At 36.4% G+C, this 20326-nt stretch overlaps 1 protein-coding gene across 1 annotated transcript in view; it reads left to right on the top strand.

The window, feature by feature from the left end:
* The first annotated feature begins 19923 nt into the window (after window positions 1-19923).
* The window catches only part of LOC136840575 (myc proto-oncogene protein-like), a 28119-nt gene continuing 27716 nt past the window's right edge, over window positions 19924-20326 (top strand). Inside the window, exon 1 of the mRNA XM_067107193.1 lies at window positions 19924-20326. This exon is cut by the window's right edge and continues 119 nt beyond it. The gene's annotated coding sequence lies outside the window, so the exon portion shown is untranslated.

The raw sequence follows: 20326 nt of genomic DNA, 5'->3' as shown, positions 1-20326 counted from the left end.
CACTTTCCTTAGTTTTCCTGGTATAGTTTTGGGCACTATTAATCTACCTCTGCTTGCTCTTTCTGATATTTTTGGCTCCATGAGAGAAAGAGAGAGAGGAGAGTCAGGGACATATGCAAGAGAGAGAGAGAGAGAGAGAGAGAGAGAGAGAGAGAGAGGAACGTACGTAGAGAGAGAGTCAGCAACTTACAGAGAGAGAGAGAGAAAGAGAGAGAGAGAGAAAGAGAGAGAGAGAGCCAGGAACATACGCAGAGAGAGTCAGCAACTTACAGAGAGAGAGAGAGAGAGAGAGAGAGAGAGAGAGAGCCAGGAACATACGCAAAGAGAGAGAGAGTCAGCAACTTAACAGAAAGAGAGAAAGAGAGAGAGAAAGAGAGAGAGAAAGAGAGAGAGAGAGCCAGGAACATACACAGAGAGAGAAAGAGTCAGCAAATTACAGAGAGAGAGAGAGAGAGAGAGAGAGAGAGAGAGAGAGAGAGAGAGAGAGAGAGCCAGGAACACACGCAGAGAGAGAGTTAGCAACTTATAGAGAGAGAGAGAGAGAGTCAGCAGTCAGCAACTTACAGAGAGAGAGAGAGAGAGAGAGAGAGAGAGAGAGCCAGGAATATAAGCAGAGAGAGAGAGAGAGTTAACAACCTACAGTGAGAGAGAGAGAGAGCCAGGAACATACGCACAGAGAGACCAACTTACAGTGAGAAAGAGATGCCTCGGTACAGGGAATGTGTGTGTGGAGCGGTTGACGGTTTTTGTAGGTCTAAATCATTTCGTTCTTCTAGATTAAATATAATTGATATAGCGTTTCATTCTGGTAATATAAATTCTATACTGATATTATATATTAATATATTATCGAAAGTAATTTGAAGACTGGATCATGTCGATGATATGTTTACTTTTATCAGAAAAAAGGAAAAGTAACTGGCAACTATTTTTTTGGCTTTTAACATTTTTTTCTGGATTGATATATCAGTAATATCAAAGACTGGCGCACAACAGTGAATTACATAATGTGGATGAGTGAGCTAGTGAGAGGACTAGTTTTCGCTCTTACTAGTGCAACAGTAGTAAAATATGACGTCAGTATTCAAGCAATGATGCAAATGAATCATATAAAGCAATTTGTTGTTCTGCATTATGAAGGACTATTATGTTGCTCCGCATTCTATTGTTTAATAATGTGTGACAAATTGAAGTTCATTACTCATAGGCTATAAGTGTTGCACACAGGAAAAATTACATGTCTTACAATTGCATTTTACATAGGTAAAAATGTATCCAGCCTCAAATCGTATTGGATATACCACACCACGTCCCCCTTACAGTATACATTATACGGAGCACTGTTGCAGTGTCCCTTTTAGTTCTAAACTGCGAAGTACACAAAAGAAAACACACACACACCGGACGTCTCAACTCTGAAACTCTCTTTGCCAAAGGGGTTATATACCTAAGGCCCAAAGGATAGGAGGTCTAACCACGTGCAGGTAAATTGGGGTTAGCTAGGTATATATATATATATATATATATATATATATATATATATATATATATATATATATATATATATATATATATATATACACACACACACACACACACACACACACACACACACATATATATATATATATATATATATATATATATATATATATATATATATATATATATATATATATATATATATATATATATATATACATTTATACTTACAAGGTGATATAACTATTTTTATTCATGTACATTTACGCAAATATACCGTCGGGAATGGATAAACACATAAGTCGCACGTGGCTGGGTCTCTAAGCAAAAGCTAGGACTCCATTCAGCAAAAGGTAGCAAACGTTGATAATTATTATTCATAAGATTTTAAGCAATTGCTTTTTGCCTAAGCATTGGCTACCTTTTGCTACTTGAGCTTTTGCTTTTTCTTACAAGCTTTTGCTTTGAGCAAATGCTTGCTTTTTATTCATCAGGCTAAGTACCTTGCACTGAGCTTCGGATGGTACGATACTAAGGCCGCGCCGTCTCAGCTGTGATGATACCATCCTTTTTATATAAACACAGTACATAAGTTTTCTCCGCGCGAGCTACTTTTTTGTTAGTGTTTTATTAGCGACATGGAGATATTAATGAATGGCACTGTTTCCAAATACGCACGCGAGCCGGTTTCTAAAATGTAGAAATCGCACAGTCAAATGGTGTCCTTTTAATTCGAGAGAAATGAAGCTTAAAAATATACAATAACTGGTGAGTGGAAATGAAAGGAGTAAACCTTTACAGCCTATTTATTTTGTCAAGGCTATCAATCTCATGTAAAAAAAAAAAAAAATCAGTGCTTATCAACTTAATACATCGTCTAGTTTCAGCGCTGTGTCACATTAAGGCCCAAGAAACCAAGAGGGTGAGAACGGCAGCTGGAAGACCGGTGGGGTGTCCATCGCCCACGGATCCTTTAAATCACTCGGCATTCAATGCTTCGAACAAAGTCCAGACACGGAGGATGACGTAAAAGCCAAAGTCCCTCTAAACATCAAATGCAAATCACATATCTTGGTAGACTGAGCGGTCAATACAAACCATAAATATTAGATATAATAAAGATAAAAGTGAGGTTGCCCCGGTCTTTTTAATGGTGGCAGTCCAATAATAAATCATAAATGAGACAGCTTTCTGTCATTGCAAATACATTACACAAGTTTCTGGATGGCGTGCTTATCCTGTAAAGAGGTTCATTTCGTTAGACCTGCATTTGAACAATAAAATGGGCGAATTACTCCAAGCTAAGCCTTGTATGCTGTCCGTGACGAAAGTCCTACGCCCACCATAGAAAAGTTTGTTGCGCTTTCAAAAAATAGCTTCATCATCAGAAACCTTGAATGCATGCATCTTGGAATAACAGTGACGGAAGAGTTTCAGGTAATAAACATTTACATGTTGGGTGAGAAATTGGGCCATTCATGCTCGCAAACGTGTTAAGATTTATATATCCAATATTCACACACCGGCATAACTTAGCAGTCACCTACCTATCTTTAACAGTCACCTACCAATCTTTAAACTCCATTTTGCGCAAACCAACAAAGTATATCCCTATTCAAGATATTTTTTCTTGACAGGGACCAAGAAAACAAAACACGTGGAATTGGTTTACAGCCTTTCCACTAGACCAAGCTGAAGAACCGAATTATCGCCAAATAAACATAAATTACTTTCTTCGTATACTTCAATATGTAGATGATAAATTCACTACAAACATGAAAACAAAATCTAAAAAATTAGCAATCGGCAAAGTTCCTCACTGCCCCTGAGTTTTTCCACCGCAGAGCTTGCTTACTTCGGCGAGAAATCCTCTCCTCTCTGTCTCTGTCTGGGTCTGGGTCTGGCCAGGAGGCTTTCGGTTACAATAATAATAAGTTGTCTGACTTCCTGCATGTTCAGGCAAGTACCATAAATGCAACTACCTAAGGGACACGGAACTTGACCAAATAACCTTTTAAGGTGAAACAAGCGAAGTTTGAAAACAATACCAGGGAAACCAGGAAAGTTGTGAAAAATATAAAATCACTGGACGGTCAGAAACTGATAAATACAAAATTGATGTTCCTGAGCTCGTCACAAGTCGACCCTGGAACGACAAAGATTAATAAGTTTCAGAATTTCACCATGGATTTTTCACTTTCACAAATTCCATCCTTTTACATTCTGCAGTTTTAAGTCATTTTGTCATTTATTGTTACACAAATACCGTCGATGAACTATACAGTAGAAGATCAGCTTGAGTGTACAAACACTACCGGACCCTAAGTCCGGTCAAAACACCGAATATTACTTTCTCGGCCAGTAGGCCTAACAACACACCAAGGTCAGACCGTGAGGGGTAGGCCTATGCGAGTATTCAGTCATTCAATCAAAACAAAACGCTTAGGCTTACGACACTAACGGTTCCAAGCAGCGTGGGAACATAAATACACTACAAAATCAAAAGCAGTGCGGGTGTAGGCCATGGCAATTTCTTTTCCACAAAATGTTTTTAAAGGGAAAATTAACTGGAATGCAATTTTTAATAGTGAACGAAGATGGAACCCAGTCAAATCCAAGCTCGATGCAATGAGGGAACTAACAAAAGTCATTCACTTCTAAAACAAAGGCCACATACAAGTATGCTTCAAAAATTGTTTCCTAAAGCATCATAGCAGCTACAAAAGTAAGATAATATAAGAAAAACATACAGTACAAACTGAAAAGCAATTTTTACACAAAATCTGTATATATATATATATATATATATATATATATATATATATATATATATATATATATATATATATATATATATATATATATGTGTGTGTGTGTGTGTGTATGTATGCATGTTTGCATGTATGTACTGTATGTATATTGTCTAGAAATCTCTTTGAATCTGTATCTATAGAACAAACAAAATTAGAAACATTTTAATTTAAACCCAGGTCTATACACTTTTGACCTTATTCTGCAAAAGATGTTCGAAGGAGAGTTAAGAGAAGCTAAAAGATGCCAGAAATTCTTGTTTAACTCCCTTTGACTGCCTTATTCAATCTAAGAGCCGGAATTATAGTAGAAAACTGTTCCTTCCTATATATATATATATATATATATATATATATATATATATATATATATATATATATATATATATATATATATATAAACACTCACATTTATTATAGATTCACAATCATCTGCACAAATATACAAAATGTTTGTAACTCTCTCTCTCTCTCTCTCTCTCTCTCTCTCTCTCTCTCTCTCTCTCTCTTGTAATTAATTTGGTTTACACCTATTCATGAGATCACTTGTGTTTTGCGACAGGCTGTCTTCTGTTTATTGACTGTATTTTGTGCCAGGCTTATTCCTTCACTCGTGTCATTTTTTTTTAACTACAGTAAGTTCAAGTCAGGATCCTGAGGAGAGTTGCTTCGACCAATCCGTTCAGAGTATACATCTATCGATTTTTCTTTGGGCTTATGGCTGGGGCCTCTTTTGTATGTGCTACCATCTACATCACATCTCTTAGCAGTTTTGTAGTTGCATTTCGCATCATGGTAGTCTTCCAATGTTTGGTCTGGTGTGTGTGCTGTTGCTGTAATACTTGTTGTTGATGTTGTTGATGATGATGATGATGATGATAATGATGGTGTTTCGAGGAGGAGGATGATGACGATGTTTCAGCTGTGAGTTTCTTCATATAGGGGATGCTGATTTAGGATGGGTGCTGAGCTTTGCAGCTAATGCATATACAGAGTTCAGCTCTGCACGTCTGTATGTATGTTCTTTCTTGCTCTGATAATGCTTCATGTTTAACAATCCCTTGTTTTGTGGTCATACTGAAAGCAGTTATGGAATGGAGGCACAATTAAATAGTAATCTTTGCTTGTTTACTTTGCTGGAACAAACTGATTCAGGATCAGTATACTCTCAATTTTCGCCCTCTGGCCATTTGGATATTTTATACTTTCTCTTATAGAGACTTTATGGGTCTTAAATGATTCTATTTATTGACTTCAATTCCTATCGAAAGGTCGCAGCCTTCTCTTTATCTTCTCTTTCGGTCCCATCATTGTTAATCAAGTTTTCGTCGTAATGTCATTATGATTTGCATTCGGGTGGAGTTATTGTTCGAAGATCCATTACTTTCTGAGCGTTTTTCGTCTCAGATGATTTGATTTTCCCACATGATGTTTGAGAATTACATTGCTGCACCCTCTTCCATCGGTCATTTTCTGGAGGTAAATCACTTTTCACCAAAGGTGCCCCAGAGCTTCATTCTCTCATTGAGGGTCATGTTTCAGTTGTTATCTCTGCGATATATATTTGGCATTTTGTTAATGTTTAACTTATTTTTTTTCTTTCAGGATTCATGTTTAAATAGATTGTCGGATTTGTGAGACACTTATGCAAACTTGATTTAATAAAATAATTATTGAATATTTTTTCTTTGCAATTTACAAATTTCAATCGTGTTATCATCTTTAATTAGTAACTTTTTAAGTCAGTTCAGTTCTTTATGAAATTTATATAAATATAATTATCCCAAACTGACGCGAAAGCAAAACATTCTTTTATTATGAGAGGAAAGCATGGTAAGATGAGATTACTATCATAATTATTATTATTTTATTTATTTTATATTTATTTCATCGTAAGCTAAGAAAGGATTTGAAAATAGAGTTAACTACTTTCTGTCTTATTTCAGAGGTTTTGTCAGTTTTCCTTTCTTATTAGTGTAGCCAGGTCTGCTAAGAGCAGCAGAATATGAGGCAGCAGACGGACGGCTGGGGCTGGGGCGTCGTTTCACTTGTTTGCGAGAAGCTCTCAGCCGCTCTCTCTCTCTCTCTCTCTCTCTCTCTCTCTCTCTCTCTCTCTCTCTCTCTCTCTCAGTCTCCACAGCCCATTAACCCCTATGTCACCGGCTACTTGCTATAGTAGCTCTAATTAGCCTTTTGCGAGTAATGTCTGGCATTTTTAAAAATAAAAAAAAGAAAGCAAATAAAGAGAAGGAAGGAAGGATTAACTTCACAACCGATAAAACTTATGTCACCGACCGCTTGCGAAAGTCACATTAACCCTGATTAGCCTTTGCGACAAATGTTTGGCATCTTCGAAATTCAGAGAGAGAGAGAGAGAGAGAGAGAGAGCGTGTGCGAGAGAAAATAAACCGTTTCTCTCTCTCTTAATTAATTGTTATGATAAAATTCCTTTATTGCACAAAAATCACAGCGGCTCTTAAAAATAGTGTTGGTCTTAAAAATAGCGTCGATGCTTTTATATTTATTTCTACCATTCCCTACGAAGTTACATAACTTTGCTGTTCATATAATTTGAATTACCCAACTTGTACAGCATATGATGAGAATGGAATGATATATTTGATTTTACAAGGTACAGGACATCAATAAGATTTCTTTTGTACTGTAACCTGGTGTCATTGCAGTGCATCGCGAACGATACTGGTTCTTGTAATGAGCAAGCTTAGGACGCTATTTCGTTTGCATTCACCGGTTTTCTGCCTTAAATCTCTCTGGGAGACATTTCTTAACATAATATTCAACTGTAACTGGTAACCATAGAATGCACCCACTGACGCATGCGCAGACATACGCACACAAATAGAAATAAAATCATGGATTTAGGTTTCAGTCAGATTTTTTGTATATATTTTCATGTGGGTTGTTCCTCTCCTAACTTATAAAAAATGCTTTTGAAATAGGGGTGCTGACAAGAGAGAGAGAGAGAGAGAGAGAGAACTGTTCATGCTACATCTATCTTTACTTTTTCAATTATTCTGCATATTTTGAAGTCATGTGTACTGATGACAGTAAGTAAAGAAGAGGCTGCAGTGTATCAAGTTTTCAGGCATCTTTCAAATCATTTTTAATGTTGCATTTTCGCACGTGTCAAAAATGCAATGTCTTTTGTTAAGTTTCCGTCCCAAAGTCTTTATAACCAGATGTAATATAAGATACTCTCGGGTCTATTTTTGCATGCAGAGTACCAATTAAAACTTATTCAAATCACCTTTTTTTCGCTGGATTCCATTTCATCATAATTATGCTTTTCCATACTTCAGTCATTCTTCTCTTGACTTCGTCGTGTTAACCTTGTATGGCATGACAGGATAAATAAATGACCTTGCTGCACCTCTGAAATAGTGACTCCTTTTCTGAGTGTGTGTGAGGCAGAGATAGCAGTGTGTCATTTTAGAGCCTAGTTTTGATCATAAAGTCGGATGACTTTATTTCGGATTTCAGTGACATCAGCGAGATGACGTCGTATTTGTTCATGTAGTCTAGGTGCATGGCAGTTCACTTATAATGTATTAAGTTGTTTGGGCTGCATCTAGCTGCTCAAATACATTCTAATATAAATAGACAAGGAAAACTCTGAAGGGCACATTTGTTTATTGTTTCCACCTGATACGAGTACCCTGGCGAAACCTGGCTTTGATAACAGTCCAGCCTGGCCGCCAGCGAAAATGGAACCTTATTAGCAGGTAATTTAAGAGGATTTCGAACACTAGAACTAGGACACTGGCGGCAAATGGCTCAGCCTGGCCTACCATATGGATGTATTTTGGCGGTGTGGGGTTGGGAGGCTGGATCTTATATAGGCCTTCCCGTTCTGAACATTCCATTTGACTGGAAGGTCTTTCATCAGTCTCCTTCTTCACAGGCTTTTCGTGCTGGACGTTAGCTTCGGATTATTGGCTTGGCCAGGAAAGGTATTTCTTGGCTCGATAACATCTGGAAATACATTGCGTAAATGGGAGTTGTAAAGTAAAGGGAGGTTGTAGGGAGTGGCGACGGAACACGAGCGCTGAGGAAGCTGAGATGAGGTGTCAAGTGTCTTTTACTGCGTAAATGTTACTGGGTGGAAGGGTTGCTTCCGGATTTTAGCCGTGCGCTGTACGCCATCAGTACTTATCATTATTCCGTATATCGTCTATGAAACTTCACTTTGACAAGTTATATTATATTCTAGATCATGCAGTATAATAATAATTATAATATACAGGGGCGAATAGAGCCGGCATGTTGTGAGCCGGCGTTTCACATATAAAAAAGACCATTCCTTTATTTTTGTTTTTTTAATAGTCGGGCCAGTTTCCAAATGCCATTACACCTAAAGTTTCCTGAGTGTCGAATACTGACTAACACGACGAGATACTGATCGGGGTCAGATTTCCTCTTGGAATTCATTACCTATACAAGAGAGCTTCCACATTATTTAGTTTATCTCTCTCTCTCTCTCTCTCTCTCTCTCTCTCTCTCTCTCTCTCTCTCTCTCTCTCTCTCTCTCGTTACTGGTGAGTTGTACACGCGAGTTATTGGGTCTCAGACGGGACTGGAGAAAAGAAGACGGGTGTGAGCTGGTAGTTTTGATGGTTTCTTCCCTTTGTTTTTTTTTTTTTTAAGATTTCCCAAGATTAGTAGATTCTATAGATTTTTATGTCGTCGTAGTATCTTTGCGAATGAGCGCAAGCTTATTAATACAGTGCCTGTTCCAAAGATTGTGATATCTGCAGACTGCAGTAACTGCAGGCCAATCTCTATTCTCCCTGTGCTATCCAAAGTTGCTGAAAAACTTATTTTTAAGCCACTATATAAGTATGTTGAATCTAAAGGATTGTTAGTCTATTGGTCAATATGCGTATAGAAAGCAGTTAGGTACCTGCGATTCTCTTTTAGACTTGACGTGCCATTTGCACGAGAACCTTGATAAAGATTTTGAGTGCAGTGCTTTAACTATTCTAGGTGCAACTTTTGATTGACATCTTACTTTTGAGAAACATCTATTGAAAGTTTCAGTAAATGCCGCACGAAAGTTAGGTATTGTTCGGAAGGCCTCATATATATTTTATAACAGTGATAAAATTACTGTAACCTGTTTTAGGTCATTTGTGCTTCCTTTACTAGAATACTGTTCCCCGGTGTGGATGTCTGCTTCTGCCAGAGAATATCTTTTACAGAGCCGACAGTTGTTCGTGGTGGTAGGTTTCTATTTCCTAATGTTAGCAGTTATGATTTGGACCATCGAAGGATGGTCTTTTGTTTGTAACTTTTGTATAAGCTCCTTGCAATTTAATACATTTTCGTCTACTTATTAATTTATTAATCTTTTTTTTTTTCTTTTTAATAAGTGAGATCTCTTCACTCTGCATTGCCCTTTCCTTCCTCTTAATTCTTCCTAATGAATACCATATTCTTTGGAAGCTTGAATTTCAAGTCAATGGTCCCTGTTGGCTTGTTCCATATGAATAGTGTTCATCTTCTGAATAATAATAATAATAATAATAATAATAATAATAATAATAATAATAATAATAATAGTAGTAGTAGTAGTAGTAGTAGTAGTAGTAGTAGTAGTAGTAGTGTTATATACCAAGACCTAAAGAAGAAGTCTTGGTAGGCTATATACCAACATTTGGTAACAAAGGAGAAAACTGGGAACTTGGCAAAGTAAGCCTCCACTCAAATGTGTGGAAACGTTCACCAGACATTTTAGTAAAGGTCTGGGAGGGAGAAGCATATTCTGATGATGCAGGATTGTCAGTAAAATCGTCTTAACGGAGGCCGTCGTGTAGCTTTTATTAGTCACGGTTATAGTTTTAGTTAGTGAGACTTCACCATGGATTTTGTAGCTTAGGTAGCCAGCTTTAAGCCAGAATTCCTGTTTCTTTTATTTAGCAGTGATGTTTATACATTCCAGACTTGCCGATTGTGCATAGCACAGAAAGAGAATTCTTTTCCTGCAAGATCATTACTATACTTTGCTTGGTAGGTATCTTCCCTGTGGCACTAGTTCGTTAAATTGCCAAGCAAGCACATGAGTCTGACTTCATTATTTGATTGCTTAATCTAATTTTTTTAATGATATCTCTCTTCCGTAATTTATTTTTACTTTTGGATCTGTTTTTCGTACTGGGCTGCTTTCCTTCATAGGAGCCATAGGGTTCATAGTTTTCTGACTTTACAATAAATGATGCATCATCTCTATAAAAATAATAATAATAGACTGACATTTTTACAATGTTTTTAGTTTTTACGCTTTGAACGAGATCCAATTGCTTAAATTCTGTTACCTTTGCAGGTGGTAACAGAATTTAAGTAGCTGGATCTCGTACAAAGCGTAAAAACTAAAAGCATTGTAAAAATGCCAGTCTATTATTATTATTATTATTATTATTATTATTATTATTATTATTATTATTATTATTATTATTATTATTATTATTATTATTATAGAGATGATGCATCATTTATTGTAAAGTCAGAAAACTATGAACCCTATGGCTCCTATGAAGGAAAGCAGCCCAGTACGAAAAACAGATCCAAAAGTAAAGATAAATTACGGAAGAGAGATATCATTAAAAAAAATTAGATTAAGCAATCAAATTATGAAGTCAGACTCATGTGCTTGCTTGGCAATTTAACGAACTAGTGCCACAGGGAAGGTACCTACTAAGCTAAGTATAGTAATCACCTTTATACTCGTATTTTCGATTTGGTTAAGCTTCAGAATCGAAGCATAACATGCAGAAATTTTTATGCATTTTGTTTTAGGACTCGAAATAGCACGTTCCTCTGTAGTAGATGTAACGGACTTCGTCATAAAATAGCTTTACAAAAGCTCGTGTAAACGGTCGATAACTTTGTATTTACATACAGTTGCATCAAGCAGCAGCATGTGCGCTCATTTGTTTGCTCTTTTTGTATTTTTTTTTTTTATTCCTGTGGTACCATTGTGACCACAGTTTGCTCCCGTTGGATGTATGTGTACTCACTCCGAGTACGAATTAAGGAGCCGTTTCTTGGAGAAATATGGAGTGGATTATTCCCATAGGGGCCTGCCCCTCTCTCTCTCTCTCTCTCTCTCTCTCTCTCTCTCTCTCTCTCTCTCTCTATAAGGGCTGAATATACAGAAATATTCCTGAGAATATACAAAAATGTTAATATAGCTAAGACAAGTTGATATTGTACTTTATGTCTTTGAAGAGAATCCTTAGACTGATGACGTAACTCCAGTAGCCTATCGCTTTTATCCCCTTTGCGAAATAGAAATAAAACATGTTATTTACTGCATATAAGTATTGAGAATAAATTACTTACCAAGACACTTGAGTAACGAGTCGAAGAAATGTAGTAAAAGTAAGTTCATTTTTGTCCTCAGATTTAGAATTTTAGTTAGTTGGCTGTTTAAAATAAGATTAAGCCAGAATGGAAAATAGTGAAGGAAAAAAGGCTCGAATCGCCAATGATGGGACTATGTTCATTAGGACGTTCATCTTGTGAAATTAAACTTTATCATTTACAATTTTGTATGATTGGTTACTAGAATTAGACTGTTTAGATTTCATCTGAAGGAAGAGTAAACTTCAAAATATCTGGGATTTTATCACAGAGACACAAAAACACTTGCTCTTGTGAAGATGATCCCGGGGACCATCGTCTCTTCATGTACACTTCAATGCATTGTTTCTAGGCCTTTGGAAGTTTTTAATAAAGAACTTTTTTTTTTCTTAAATGAAATTTGGTTGCCGTGCCTTTCACGGATTCGATAGGGTGCTTTAGTATGTCATCTTGATCTTGGAAAGTGTATTTGCTCTGTGAGGTGGCTTAGTAATGTCTTTAATGGAATCTGTCCAAGTTGAAATGCAAAGCTCAGAAAGTATAACTGAGGATGAAATTGAACATTGAAGGTGTCCTATTTTTTTCATATCAGTTTTTTTTATACAGTTTCTGTTGTGCTCGGTTTATCAACTGATATCAAACAATGAAATGGTTCTAGTAGCAAATAGAACATCGCCGATGACAAGAACACTGCCAAACTGGTTCGTACCGAATTGTACCGTGAAGTGAAGAGGGGCTTCATTCATGATAAGTTGGTTTTGTCCTTAATTAAGATCAAACTTGTGTTCTGTCTTGACAGAATAAACATCTGTGCTCTTGAAAGTCGCCCTAAGGTTGCCGCAGTAAAATAAGAAATTCAGGTCAAACCCCCATGATTACCAAACACTTCTTGGAAAGAGAGAGAGAGAGAGAGAGAGAGAGAGAGAGAGAGAGAGAGAGATCGCGGGGCGTGGATGTGAAATAAGGTTTGTGTTTATCAGTCATAATTTATCTGTAATTAATAGTGAACTGGAAGAACGCCATAAAAAGAAATCGACTATTAATTCTAAAAGCATGCCACCTAACTGACATCACTTTCCTCTCTCCAGCCATACGGAGAACGGATATACGCGAGGAATTTCCTTGAAGAGAACGAAAAAGAGAGACGGAGGTTTTTTCCTTTTTCTTCGTTCCCTGTTGCTATGGGTGTACCAGCGAGAGAAACGCGGCGGAAGGTAATGATGATATAATAGTCTTTCAGAAAAGAAGTACCCCTGGCGCCTGCGCGCTTCAGTGCAGGTAAAGAAATATGGGTAATTTAGGTTAGACGTCCTGAGATCATGGTGGGGAAATGTTGGAGGGTATTCTGGAATAATTAGAATCTTGAATTTAATGTACTTCATCATCTTTCCAGTCTGTAAAAAGCAAGAGATCTTTCTCTCTGTATGTACCTATATATATATACAGTATATATATACATATATATATATATATATATATATATATATATATATATATATATATATATATATATATATATATATATATATATATCGATTTCACTATACCAATGTGCTTCTGCTCCGGCCAGGATTCCAGTCCAGGCCCTTGGTTTAGAAACCGTCGACTTTACCAGTCGCTTAAGTTCTTCCCTGAATAAAGTGGATGCTTATTAAGTTATATTTGTCTCTTAATAATTGTGTCTATACAAGAGCTATGCATGTATATATAACGAAATTATATATTATATATACATACATACATACATTAATTATATATATATACTTCAGTTTACAATATAATTTTGTAAGAATTTTCTTCTTGTTTATGTTTCAGTGGCTTTTTACTCTTACGATCCATTTGTATTTTGCCTTTATTTTTATTAATCCTCCATTATTTAAGTTTTTGTCAGAACTCTTCTTGTCGTTAATTTCACTCTGATGATGAAGTTATCCATCTCGAAATCTTGCAAAATGAGATGTTCTACCTAGCCTTTGCAATATTATTCATTAGGAGACTATGTTTTCCAAAAAGCAAACCTGCTACTGAGACTATACAGTATATAATTATATATATATATATATATATATATATATATATATATATATATATATATATATATATATATATATATATATATATGTGTGTGTGTGTGTGTGTGTATGTATGTATGTGTGTATATACATACATACATACATATACATACATACATACATACATATATATATATATATATATATATATATATATATATATATATATATATATATATATATATATATATATATATATATATATATATATATATATATATATATATATATATATATATATATATATATATGCAGGTGTATCACAAGGAAGAATGAACACCGGTTAAGATTTCTGACCGGTTTTGCCTTTAGTCTCGTAACACAACTTCAAGAGAACTGCTACACAGAGATAGAAATGGAAAAGTCGCAATATATCAAGGGAAATTCCACATTAATATGAATTATCTAGAGAAATAAATTCATATTTAGGCAGTAAGCTTTCGTTAGCCCTCGAAATTTCTAAAGCTTGCAGTGGCTAGCGACAGCTTACTGTCTGTCTGCACATTCACATTTATCTGAACATTTCATATTACTGTGGAATTGCCTTCTATATACCTGTGTTGATGTACTGGATACATATTGTTGTCAAAAATATTCACACCTGACAAAAAAAAGAAGAGCCGCAGCAAAATCATGAACCCATCAGCATAGATACAAAAGATCTGCAAATGGACCTCTGACCTCTGACCTCTGACGCTAATTGGTTTACTGTTGCTCCCCCTTTTCATTTTTTCTTGACGGGTGCCAACATTTTTTCCAACCGTCTATATGTCGGCAGCACATTTATCGCAAATTTCTGCCACTGAGTATTGGTACTCATGTCTTAGACAACTATAAAGGCAAAACAGGTCAAGATTTATAGCCAGTGTTTAATTTTCCCCTTTGGTACATCTGCCTATATATACAATCTTCAAGTCCCGGTGAGTTAGTTAATAGCTCCTCAGTTTGCTCACTCTGTCACTCTAGAATGTGTAGGTTTGAATCGCAATGGAAGACCACTATTTCGCTTTCTCCCATCTGGATTTAAGCCTTTAGTAGTAGGCTGTCCAAAAAGTTTGAGATAAGTTGAGGTTATTGCGGCTATAAAAATACTTTTAAGTAGCACATTTGGTGAGAGGGACCAGCAGTATATTATAACCATAAGGTAGCTTATACGCACGCGTAATATATATATATATATATATATATATATATATATATATATATATATATATATATATATATATATATATATATATACATATATATATGCTACTGGCAGATAGCGTAATCAGTCATTTCATGAAATGACTGGAAATTTCAGTCACTTCATGAAATGACTATTTCAATTAGGCACTTCCAGAAGTGCCTACGCAGTTCTGGAAATGACTGGTCTTTTCATGAAATGACTAAATTCAGCACCAGTCATTTCATGAAATGCCTGGCAGGAATAAATGATGGACACAAGTTATAAACATATACATTCTTCAGGTGTGTTGCGCTTTTTGATGCGCTTTTCGATGTCACCACATTGGAGAACCTCGAACCTAAAAGCAAAAAAGTATAAAAATGAATACAAATCATAATATATTTTTTTAATTATATAATAATTATGGTTTTAAAGATTAAATTATAAAATCATTCCATTCAGATTTACACATGTTGCTATATTAATAAATTCCATTTAGCATTATACATTTGTAGATAATTATTTTAATACATTCGATTCCAATCAGAAGTAATTATGCAGTCATTCAGGAAAATAAATAATAATTGTGCATAAAAATGAGTTGAACTGATCAATATTTACTTGTTGCGTATGTAGTAACTGTGGCGTTTGTGACTTGGTGACATTACTGTCTCATGCTGACTTGAAATCTTGAATTGTTTGGAAGTACAGATCTTCTGGTAATAGATCTCTTTTGCACTTTTCACAGATTTCGTACAGTTCTTGTTTGAACAAATTTTTATAGTCACCTTGCTGTGATGAACTAGTTTGATCCATTGTAACAGTTGCAAGATCACTGTCAAAGTGAAAACAAAAAAATTCAGCCAACTTTCATACCATCCTAATTACCTTATGAAGCCACAAAAGAAATCACAATTGCACTTTGATAAGACAAAGAGCTATTTGCAAACACAATTGAACTCCAATAGTCAACTAATTAAGAGCAGAAATAACTTCTCAGATAATAATCAGTGAACAGGAGCGTTGTACTGCTAATATGCTGCTGATGCTGCTGCTGCTGCTGCTGCTGCTGCCAGCGCCGAATCACCAAACGAACAATTAACCAGCCAACCAACAACGGGCGTTGCCGAGCTCATGGCTTCGTAATTGCCATCAATAACGTTTTGATAACTGATTTCATTATTACCCCATCCACGGATTATTAAGCGTGCTAACTAATTAGTTCGAACTGATCAGATATGACATGATAATCTTTCAAACAATCAAAACTATGAGAAGCAAACACATCTCTATTTTTTATCTTAAACATATATATTTTTTTATTTCATTATCTGCCTAAAACCTGACAGTAATCTAGTGAAACACGATCATCAAAATTTCAGTCATTTCATGAAATGCCTAAAGATTTTAGGCACTTCTGAGAGTGCCCGAGAAAAATAGCTATTTCGCAAAATGACTAAAATTTCCAGTCTCTTCATGAAATGACTGGTTTCGCCATGTGCCAGTAACAGTACACACACACACACACACACACACACATATATATATATATATATATATATATATATATATATATATATATATATATATATATATATATATATATATATATATATATATATATATATATATATATATATATATATATATATATATATAAAATGTGGCTGTGTCTGTGTGTATGTCAACAACTTTTGTGCATTTATTTTATTGACGCAAATTCTTTTATTACAGTTAAGGTAACTGGTATAGCCACGCCCCCCTGCCCCCAAAAAAATGTCCACATACGAGCAGCTTTTGTTTCACACCGTCTGGTCCATTGATGCGGGGTTGGGTAAGAGGGATGGCCATGAATGAATAAGCGGGTAGTGAGATACCGCGGGAATCGTAGTAGTAGTGGTGGTGGTGAGGAAGCAACCTAGTAAGTGCATAAAGGGGGGAGGGCGGGTGGGGGCGGCGGTTGTTGAGACAGCAAAAGGTCGTTTCGGGGGCCGTGAGTAAAAGGATGTTACTCAACAGGAGTTGTAGTGGTAGGCAGTAGTAGTGTGATGGCGTTGTGGTAGTAAACGTGGCCTTGAAACTTGTAAAAGTCGCTGCCGTCTCAACGCTTCTGTCTTTCTGTCTAAACACTTCCCAGTGTTTATTTTTCCCTTTATGCACTCACTTGGCGTTACTTTTCTGTAGGAGTATTGTATTTTTGTTTTCAGACCGAGATGCAAGGAACTGTCATTCAGAAAGACGGTTGACTTAAAGCACTGGAATGCGGTGATTAACGTGAAAAGGTTAGAAATAAATATTTAATGCAGTCATGGAGTCTGTTTGGAAAGGCTTCATTACGAGCTAGATTTCCTCGCAATGAGCATAAATTCTTCATTGGTTTAGGTTGTAAAATTATTTGTACAGGACCATGGCTTGTATCCTTTTTCCTGAACACAGTATAATAAAAAAATTACCAGTATTCTGCTGGGTTGTGTGTAGGCATTTAAGGAAATTTTGAATCAGTGGCATCCTCGGATGCAACAGTTCTTCAAGATATACTGTATGTCAGTTTTCCTATCCACCGGATATCTCAAGATCGGTAACTAGCCTCACAATTGTTACTTGATGTATGTCGTCGACCCTACTCCTTCTTGCCTTTGGTGAATCTTGATTTCTACAGTTGGAATTCTAGAGAGCAAAGACTTTGTGTCTTCACTGATTTAGTTGTTTCTTATCAATCTCAAATTACGAATTTCTGGATACAATAACATTCTTTGCTGCAAACTTGCAGTGTGTGGATTCAGTAACTTCAACCAGTATGTTCAAACATATTTATGTTGTTGTTATACTCTCTCTCTCTCTCTCTCTCTCTCTCTCTCTCTCTCTCTCACACACACACACACACACACACACGTGCCCACACACACACACACATACACGCGCGCATTTTATTGAGCCTTTGAATCTATAGGTAATCAGAGCTTGAATCCAGCCGCGCTATTTGCTTAAGCGACGAGCACAATAATTCACTTGGTGTCTAGATAATAATCAGTTTTACTGTAGTATTAGCTTAACAGCGGTGAGTAAGTTTTACAGGCACTCAGGTCTTTTGTCATACGCAGATTGTTTGGTATCGTCGTCTCTTATCAAAAGATTATGCAAAATAGGCAAAACGGAAGTTGCATAGGCCTTTCACCTCTCAGCTAAAATAAGCATTTTGCTTATTCGTAAAGACATGAAAAAGAAAAACCGCCCCATAGCTTCCACATACCGGTGGTAATAAAAGTTTTCTCAACACATGGAAGATTGATTAGTGTATTTTAACCGTTATATTAAGTACTTTATTTTAGGAACAGCTTTCTGTTAATGACTTTCTTGAAAACCCGTTTTAGAATGAGGCCCATGGCATGTAGGCTACCGTTTCATAGTTAAGTCTGAGAATGAATAGGTGTCCTGTGAGCTTCATGTCGGAATTATCAGACGCATTTAGGAAATTCCAGGAAATCCACGAAGGAAGAAACCGCCGGTTTATGGTACCAGATGTTCCGACCCTTTTGAAAACACAGAGTTCAACTTTTAGGTGCCTTTATGAAAGCCTTGCAGTGAAGTGAAGACAAATATATAGGCTGACCCGACGAACATATCCAGAACAAAATTATCTCCCTGTTGATAATTATCCTTCGTAGGCTACTGTTGTGATTAGGTTTCTGCTAAAGATTACATTAAAAATAGACTTCTGCTGATTTTCTGAATTCATATTGAAGTGTTATTTAATTGATATTGAGTTGTTCTTGTTACTCTGAGAATAACTTTTAGGCTTGGAGAAGGTCAAGGTTGACCAAGAGAGCTCCGCCAAGCAAAATTCAAAAAGAAACTTGATATATAAATTATGTTTAAAGAGTTATTTCAATTAACTGTGAACGCACAAGTGTATTGAATTATACTTGATCTTCCTTTTTGGCAATAGTGGCAGGACAAAGTAAATAAAGCCAACGACCTTGGCCATGTTAGTGATGACATTGTTATAAAGCAAATTGCATAGCTAAAACGAGCTGACTTAATACTTTCATTGGATTGATAAATTTGGTTCTGTTTAAAAGTTATTTTAATTGGGAGTTCTTTCATTGTGCTCTATGGAAAGTACTGAGATTCATTTCTAGAATGTCATTAAAAGCTACGCCTTACATGGTACAAGTGTGCGGCGTCTACTATTATCATTGAACACCACCTGTAGTGTGCCAGGCATTTCCTGTGTGCATGTTCCTCTTGCACTCCTTTCTACTTGGTTGCTTGACTTCCAAATTTTGTTTTTAGCTGTCAGTTTGCTTTGAGGCGTTTGAGGAGGGGTTGATTACGTAAATGCATTGCATTTTCCCCTAAAAAAAAAATCGAGAACTTGAGACGAAGAAAAAGCTTTTGTAGCAGCAATAACATTACACTTTCAAAGCGCAGGTACACATGAGTAACCTAACAGCCTGAGTTAAGAGCATGTACGGGGGAAAATGTGCGTCCGCTTAGCATGTGCACATTGTGTCGGTCGCCAGAATACCGCCACGCTCATTGCGCGTCTTCCTGCCGCACTCGTGTATGTTGTTTATTCATTAGATTTCGTCTGTTTCTACACTAATAAAGCAGTGCAACAAACCGAATGTACTGTATGAAAGATACAGTTAGAATGTTTTCCTATTAATCCTGCCAGCAGAAAGTCCAATTTACTTGGTCGATAAGAAATGTACCAGAAATTATTTTATGAACTTGTGATGGCAACAGTATTCTGACGTTCCACATCTTACGTAACATGATTATGTTACTTTCGGCGGGAAGTTGCGTTTTTTTTCTCATAGTAATCTGCTTACATTGAATGTTCGTCGTTTCACTCATAAGCTAATAGTTTATTCAAGAGACGTGATCATCTTGAAATCCGTTATTTCATCAGATTATTTTATTGACTACATTCTTGTAGTCTTCTCAATGCTCACTAGGTGGCACACTCCTGGCGGGCAGCGCCCTTCCCCTCGTACGTAACAATGTTACTGGCGTTGGCTTAAGCTTGAGCGCGAGCGTTTATTAACCTTCGCCTTCATCTCGCACTGAAGCGGTTGAATCCGGTACTATTAAGCATACGTAAATTTTAAAGTCTTGCTTGGGTAAAGAAATTTTTTCATTAGAATTAATCTTAAAATATTAATTTAAAAAATGAATCCTTGTATCCAATGATTGAAAGTTGTAGACGGGTTTTGGCGCGAATGCGACAGTGGTGGGGTCGACTGTTTTGGCGGGAAAGAGGTGGCAGGAGAGAGCAGCAGACGAACGTCTGCTGTCACATTCCCGCGCTACGATTTGGCGCGAAGAGACGCAACTTGACGGGAGAGCGCAAATGTCGCTTGTGTTTGTGAACTGGCAGAGAGCGACAATTTCGAAAAGGACTTAGAAAA

Source organism: Macrobrachium rosenbergii, chromosome 8, assembly GCF_040412425.1.
Source record: "Macrobrachium rosenbergii isolate ZJJX-2024 chromosome 8, ASM4041242v1, whole genome shotgun sequence".
Classification (NCBI taxonomy): domain Eukaryota; kingdom Metazoa; phylum Arthropoda; class Malacostraca; order Decapoda; family Palaemonidae; genus Macrobrachium; species Macrobrachium rosenbergii.
The sequence above is the reverse complement of the archived record's forward strand: the minus strand, read 5'-3'. Positions and strand labels throughout refer to the sequence as shown.